Source organism: Pipra filicauda, unplaced genomic scaffold, assembly GCF_003945595.2.
Source record: "Pipra filicauda isolate LSUMZ 115617 unplaced genomic scaffold, ASM394559v2 scaffold96_size2947999_pilon, whole genome shotgun sequence".
In the NCBI taxonomy this organism is placed as follows: Eukaryota; Metazoa; Chordata; class Aves; order Passeriformes; family Pipridae; genus Pipra; species Pipra filicauda.
The window spans coordinates 1,215,524-1,222,245 of record NW_024105164.1 but is presented as its reverse complement, the minus strand read 5'-3'; positions in this window follow the sequence as shown (position 1 = coordinate 1,222,245).

Below are 6,722 nucleotides of genomic sequence, written 5' to 3'. Positions count from 1 at the left end.
GAAAATGGAAAAAAAAAACACCCCCTCAAACTCAAACCACAGGCCTTTGTTAGAAATGCTGTCCGGGAAGGAAGGAAGAAGACGGGAACAGCTCAAATTCAGTCCTTCGATAATTAAAGCTTGCAAAAGAATAAAAGGGGAGGGCAAAAAAATAAATAAAAAGGTCTTTCCCTCCTCCCACCTGCTCCCAAAACAGGGCTGCTGTGACTTTCCCGGGAACAAAGAGATGCGGTGAGAATGGGCTTTTGCTTGATCCCGCATTGGCTGGGAGGGAGCAGCGGGAGAAACGTGTGGCCCTGCAGATGGGAGCTCCTCATCAAAGCTGGGGAAAAATAGGGGGGAAATGTGTTTTTCTGTTTCACTGATCATCAGAGCAGGACTCTGACTTCCTGATCTGAGGAAAATTTGGAAACTGAAGACAAAAACATTTCCATTCCAAAACTGAGCAGAAAGAAGTCAAACCCCTGTGTTTTCTGCTTAGCAAAATAAAGGAGAAGGAAATCCAGCCACTGGGCAACCCACAGACCCTTCCTGCCTAGATTTGGCTGATCAGAGCCTCTTAAGAAATACATGTAAACGCAGCACAATTTGGGATTTGCTTTTGTGTCACAGCAGGGGTCTGGCAGGGGTCTGGGGGGAGGGAGGCAGGTCCCGGGAGCTCTGTGGGGGTAAGCAAAAGGGATTGGTGCATGACATGTAAAAGGCTTTCCACTGCCTTCAGCCAAGGCTACTCCTTTCTCCTGCACCCACCTGCTGCCTGTCTGGGGACCTCATGTGTATCTCTTACTGTAATGATGCTTCTGTGTCCAAGGATTTGTCCTTCTTTTACTTTATTTACTGCCTGTGTTACTTCTTACAGCTTCAGACCTCAAATACTGGTTTTCCCCAAGTGGACTCTGCTATTTTCCAGAGGAGGATGATGCCACTGAAACCTGGGCTTCCAACAAGTGTGTGGAAGCTAGGACAGAAAGGTGTTACTTCCAATTTTCCCCATGGCATCGAGCAATGCATATCAGTCACTCTCCTGTGCCTCAGTTTCTTCACCTAATAACTGGGGATATGCTCTCTGGGTCTGAAAAGTCTCGTGGAGGAACCAGCTCCTTACTGACAGGCACTAAAAATGTGCAGAGCACTCATGTCAGTTGTGTGCTTTACCAGATGCCAGGGCAGCAAGGATGCTGCTCTCTGCTGAATGCTACCACAACTCTCTGGCTTTTTGCAGAGACACAGCTCTGCAATCCCAGATTTTGCACCTCAAAACCCAAGAGACCAAAACCTTTGCACTGTGTGTTGCATGTTGCAGAGGTGGGATATACAGCCAACTACATGTGGCAGGAGCCACCATGATCCAAGTGTGGGGTTGCAGGCAGACCAAGCATTGCTCTGAACTCCTGTCTGCTGGAATGGAGCTCTGTTAAGATAAAGATAAATAAAAAACCCTAAAAGAGCTCAAGAAATAGAAAATAAAAGTGATACAAGGAGGCCATTTTACAACAGCTGATGCCATGACTCCTGGAGGCTGGTCTTGCAAGTCCAGCATCACCAGTCCTGCAGTGCTGCTGCAGGGTGACACCAGCTAACTGCTGCACCGGATTAGAGAGAGATCAAAGCATGCTTTCTGCCCCTGCCACAGCCCTGCTGGGTAATCTGGGGCTCACGTCTCCAAGGGCTTTTTTCCACCTGCTTGGCTCATCTAAATCAGAGCTGTTGGCTGGAGACAATCTCTCACTTGCCTCGGATGGGCTAGGATCCGTGTGTCATCTGGCACCTTGAGGCTCTTTGGGAGTGCAGCAATGGGCAGTTTCCCAAGGTTGATGGAGTTGTGGGCTTTGGTTGCATTGCTTAAACAAGCAACCTTACTCTGCTCCCAAACTGCGTACTTACTTCTAGGGACCAGGAATATTTGCACCCTATAGGGCTAAATGAGGAAAAAATACCCCATATCTCTCTCCCCATCCTGCCTGATCCCCACAGACCAGCCTGGTGCAGCTCCGTGGTTCCCTGGTGCTCAGTGCCCTCTGAGTCTTCACACTGTGAGGGCTCAGGACATGAAGCCAATCAAGCAGTTGGATTGCCTTAACACGCCTTAGTGCTCTATAATACCTGCCATTCTCCATGGTTGAATCTGTTTCTGATGCTTGCCATATTTGAGGGTTATACAGCTGCACTTTTCATAGCCCATGCTGCCCTTCTGCTAAATGCTGCATTCTGTCTTGCTCAGTTAATGGTTAAAGTGGTTGCCACATCCAGCCAAGGCTGGCCCTTTGGCCACCTCCCTGGCTGGCCTAGGAGGAGGGGGCTGGCAGGACTCCCCCCAGCCACCCCAGCTCCCCAGGAGCGTTCCACACAACGCCTGTGGAAGTGTACAAAGTGTCAACCTCAGCGTAGTTTTTAACCTGGAGTGATAGCTTTACTGATTTGCCACTTTACTACTCTTGTTAATGAATTTTTAATCTTCTTAATGACATTAAACACGGAAAGTAATTAAGGAAAACAAGTTTGAAACTGCTGACTTAAACCCTTTATTCAGAACTATTTAATGTAGAATTAATTTGATTTTGCCCATTATTCAAATGAACACATTACCTTCCTGTGCATTGGCCTCTTTTCCTTTTTTTTCCCGTGTGTGTGTGTGTGTTTTGTTTTATTAAATATATCTTACTATGCTTTGTCCTTTTTGCTTAGAGGTAACCAGAAAGTTCCTCCCTCACAATGACAGAAAGGGTCAGCCTTTGGCATCTCTCATGGGTCTTGTAAAGTCTTCTTGCATCAGGAGTTCAACTGTGGTTGGGAGTGGAGGTAGCATGCCTGAAATACCAGGTTGCTACAACCTGCTCAATTAGGAGAGAAAGGAGCTTTGCTTCTCAGTGTGATCTGCTGGATTGCATCCTTAGCAAAGGGTGTCACATCTACTGCAGAGAGCAAGGCCACACTGATTTACACCAGACTGCCTGGCCCTGCGAAGAAGAGAGTCTGATGTAAACACCTGGGGAAAAGTAGATGCTTAGTTTTGTCTTACAGTGGAAGAGAGGGGTCCTTGAAACTTGTAAATACCCTTTCATTGGCATCACAAGCTAGACCCTTTCTTTCCACCTTTCTTAGACATTTTTGGCTAAAGATACCAAAAAGATATTTTTGGTATGAAGACAGCAAATGTTCACTTGATATTGCCCCCACAGCTGATCTTTTCTTTCTCCAACCTGACTTTTATGTAGCTATAAACCCTGCTATCACTTTGAGCCTGAGTATGTGGACTTGCAGACCTGCTTCCATTGGGATGAGGATTCAATACCATGAATCAGTTGCATTCCTGCTGTGATTTTCCTAACTTACTGCACAATGTCTCCCAAATGCTGCTCCTTCAAAATGCTGGGAAACTATCAACAGTCAGTAAGTTTTTAGCTGCCAGAGGTCTCCAGGTCTGCCCCACCAGCAGCTTTTGTGCTTGAGAAGCTCTACTTGAACTCTGTGATGTTATTACAACTCTTACTCCTTCATCTAAATTTTCTGCCTCATCTCCTGTGTTTGGAAGCAGTGGAATCCCTATGAGTACCATGGATTCAACCCACCATCAGCTCAAAATCCAGCTCTCCCCAGGCAGATGTGGTGTTGATTTGGTGGCAGGAGCAGACTAGATTCTGCTGCCAACTGAGGCCAAAAAGGGCAACTGGTCCTTGTATCCAGAGGTCTCTCATCCTCTTTGCTATCAAGAATCTCCTTCTGGCATTCCAATGCACTGTATAAATAAGCTGTTTTCTCTGCAGCCACCTGCCTGGCAGAGTAGGTAATGTCAGTGGAGCCACACAGGCTAGTCTGCTTCTGAAACAATGAGAGTTGTCCAAATAATTGTGTGCACACGAAGCATTGCTGCATGACAGAGCCAGTTTGGGGCCATAAATCCAGCAGATGTGGTGAGAGTCTCAGCTACAAAAAAGTGCAGCAAAAGCACACATCTGAGTCTCTCAGACCTGAACTGGGGAATGTCAAAGTTTTTACAAAAAACTTCCTGCACCTTTCCCTGAGCAGAAGAGAAACTTACTGAGCAGGGGGTGAAAAATACTCATTAAAGCTGCATAGAGCACCCAGGTGCTCCCTTCGTCGTGGATTTGTATGACACAGTGACTGCAGGAGAGAAAGCCCTGAATCTAAAGCTCAGTATTCAGCTGTTGGAGCAACAGCTTTGTTTTGTGGGTCGTTGGTGAGCAGCCAGATCCATCCTTTGTGATGTTTGCTCCTCTTTGCAAAGACACTGATTCAGTGTCCACTGGAAGTAACAACATCCTTTCCCTTGGCTCCAGTACATAACTGGATCATTCCTCAAGCTGGAATATTAAACATGCCGGCAGATTGTCATTAAAACCCTCTTTACTTTATTATGTGTTTTTGCTTCAACAGCCAAGACTGGAGGAAAGAAAGAGAGCAAACAATTTCCCTGCATACTGGCTGTAAGATACTCCGTGAGCACTGAGCTGGCTCTATCAGGACCTTTTCCCATCAGATGAAGCAATGCTGTAGAGCACCACATGGGATGAGACCAGTGTTTCAGACTGTAAAAGCTCCCACCATGGTACCTGACCTCTTCGTAGTCAAGACCGCGTTTTAATGTGACAACAGATGTCATAATCCCTTTGGGCTTTTTGCAGGCAGCAAACTGAGGCATTGGATAAATTAAATGACATGGAAAAAAATCAGTTGGAGAACAGAAGAGAGCTAAGGTCCCCAGAGTGGCTGGTGACTGATCTCTCACCTTGAGTCTCTAGTGCTCTTTTACTGACATACCTGGATGTCACAGAACAGACTCAGTTTGTCAGAACTGGATCCTGGAGCATCATAGTGGTCTCCATGTCCTGTTCAGCACAGACTCAGGGAACTTGCTGAGGAATGAACACCCAATTCTGCCCACCCCACTCCTTTATAACTTTAAGCTTTGCATTAATGAGTAAATTATTTTCATGTCATATCTGGCATTCAGCTGCTCTCCAGAACATACCATGCTAAATTATGTACCAGGTCGTTGGGCAATAGGTCCCCTCTCTATGCCTTCTCCTTCATGTCTGCTGTATGCTCTGATTCTTCCATGTCTTCCACACTTCCTCTCCTAACAGCAGGATGACAGAAACCTGAGGACAGACCTTCAGCACACTGTCACTGTAATGCAAATTGCTCCTCTATACTTAGCAGAAAAGCAGTAGAAAGAGAGGGCCACAGATACCTCCTCCCAACCTTACAGGGCCTCTCAGACTGGCTGCCCTTAAGCAAACTGGCTTATTCCCACCATCTAAAGGGGTTCTCAGTATCAGCTGATGGCAGGAGCTGTTGAGAAAGTCAGCACCAGGGGGCAAGCCCAGCCATGGGAAGGGAAAGGCTTTGAGAGTTGAAGAGGGGCAGTCAAGGAAGGGTGAAAAGGAGGAAGTATGGAGACGAGAAAGGTGAGGAAAAGGAGGGGATTTCAGGCTGCACACCCTTCCTGGCACCAGGGACAGCAGCCTGCTTGCAGGGCTATGGCCTGCAATCCATTTCCAATTTAGCTTGTTTAAGAGCATAAACCTCCCTCCAGTCTGGGCGCCAATAAAAGAGGCAGCTCTGCAGAGTCTGCACTCCACTGTGGCAAGCTGCCGACTTTCATTTCTTTTTACTACTGACTTTGTGTGTCTCTCGCCCCTTTCTCCCATTCTGGGGACTTTATGGACTGAGACGCAGTATCCTCCTTCCCCAGAGCAGGGACTGGCTCTGGCCCTGGAATTCCAGGAAATTTCCAAGGTTGTCTCTGGACAGCAGCAGCAAGCATCACTGCTTGCACAACCCAGCCCTGTGCAAATAGAGGGTTATGCCTCACCAACGCAGTCATCCTGCGAAGTTCAAATCCCTATCACAGACTGGCATGGGGCTTCTCTATCAGAGCCCCTCCTCCTTCCAGAAGGACATCTACGCATCCACATTGCCTATTCCAGATGCAAGGAGGCATCAAGATGCCAGGGCATCTTATTCAGCCTTCACCCTTCAGATGAAGCCTGACTCCTGTCCCAGGACATGCAGCTCTCCTCGGCCTAGGACAGCTGTGCCCCACTGCTCAATGTACCATCACCATCACACGAATCAGCTCCACACTTCAGCTGTGCCTGATCCATAACTCGTCTGATTTCTGGATGGGGACCACTGCCTTCTCAGACTCTGAGTCTGCTCATTGCCTCCATGCCTTAGTGGAGGTGTGCACTGCTTACCTCAGTCACTCACAGTTACATGTTTCGGGAGGAGGGCCTGCATACGTGTCAAAGAGACTGCTACGTCACACGCTGCTGACTCTGCAAACTGATTAGGCAATTAAAATGTTTCAAAGAAGAGAAGAACAAATGATGAAGAACAAATGACAATGAACAAATGAAAGTGAAGCACAGCCAGGAATGAACCTGGCTAGAAAATGGTACCTTACACACAACTCATCACAGTTGTTCTGCATGTCAAATTGGCAGGCAAAAAGCCGACCATTCCTCTGAATAGAAGTTTTGGCTGGCAAATGTGGGTTTTCCAAAGAAGGCTGTCCATTTCTCCAGCACTTTCCACCATTCTTTACTTTCTTTCTTACTATCTCTGAGCAAACACTCATTTTCTCAGAAATGTCCATGGAAGAACTGTTTCCTGGATGCAGGCTCGTACTTTCCAGTGTTGTACCTTTCCTGCCTCGAAGTCCCTTTTGTGCTTTGCTCTGACCAGCCTGGCACATG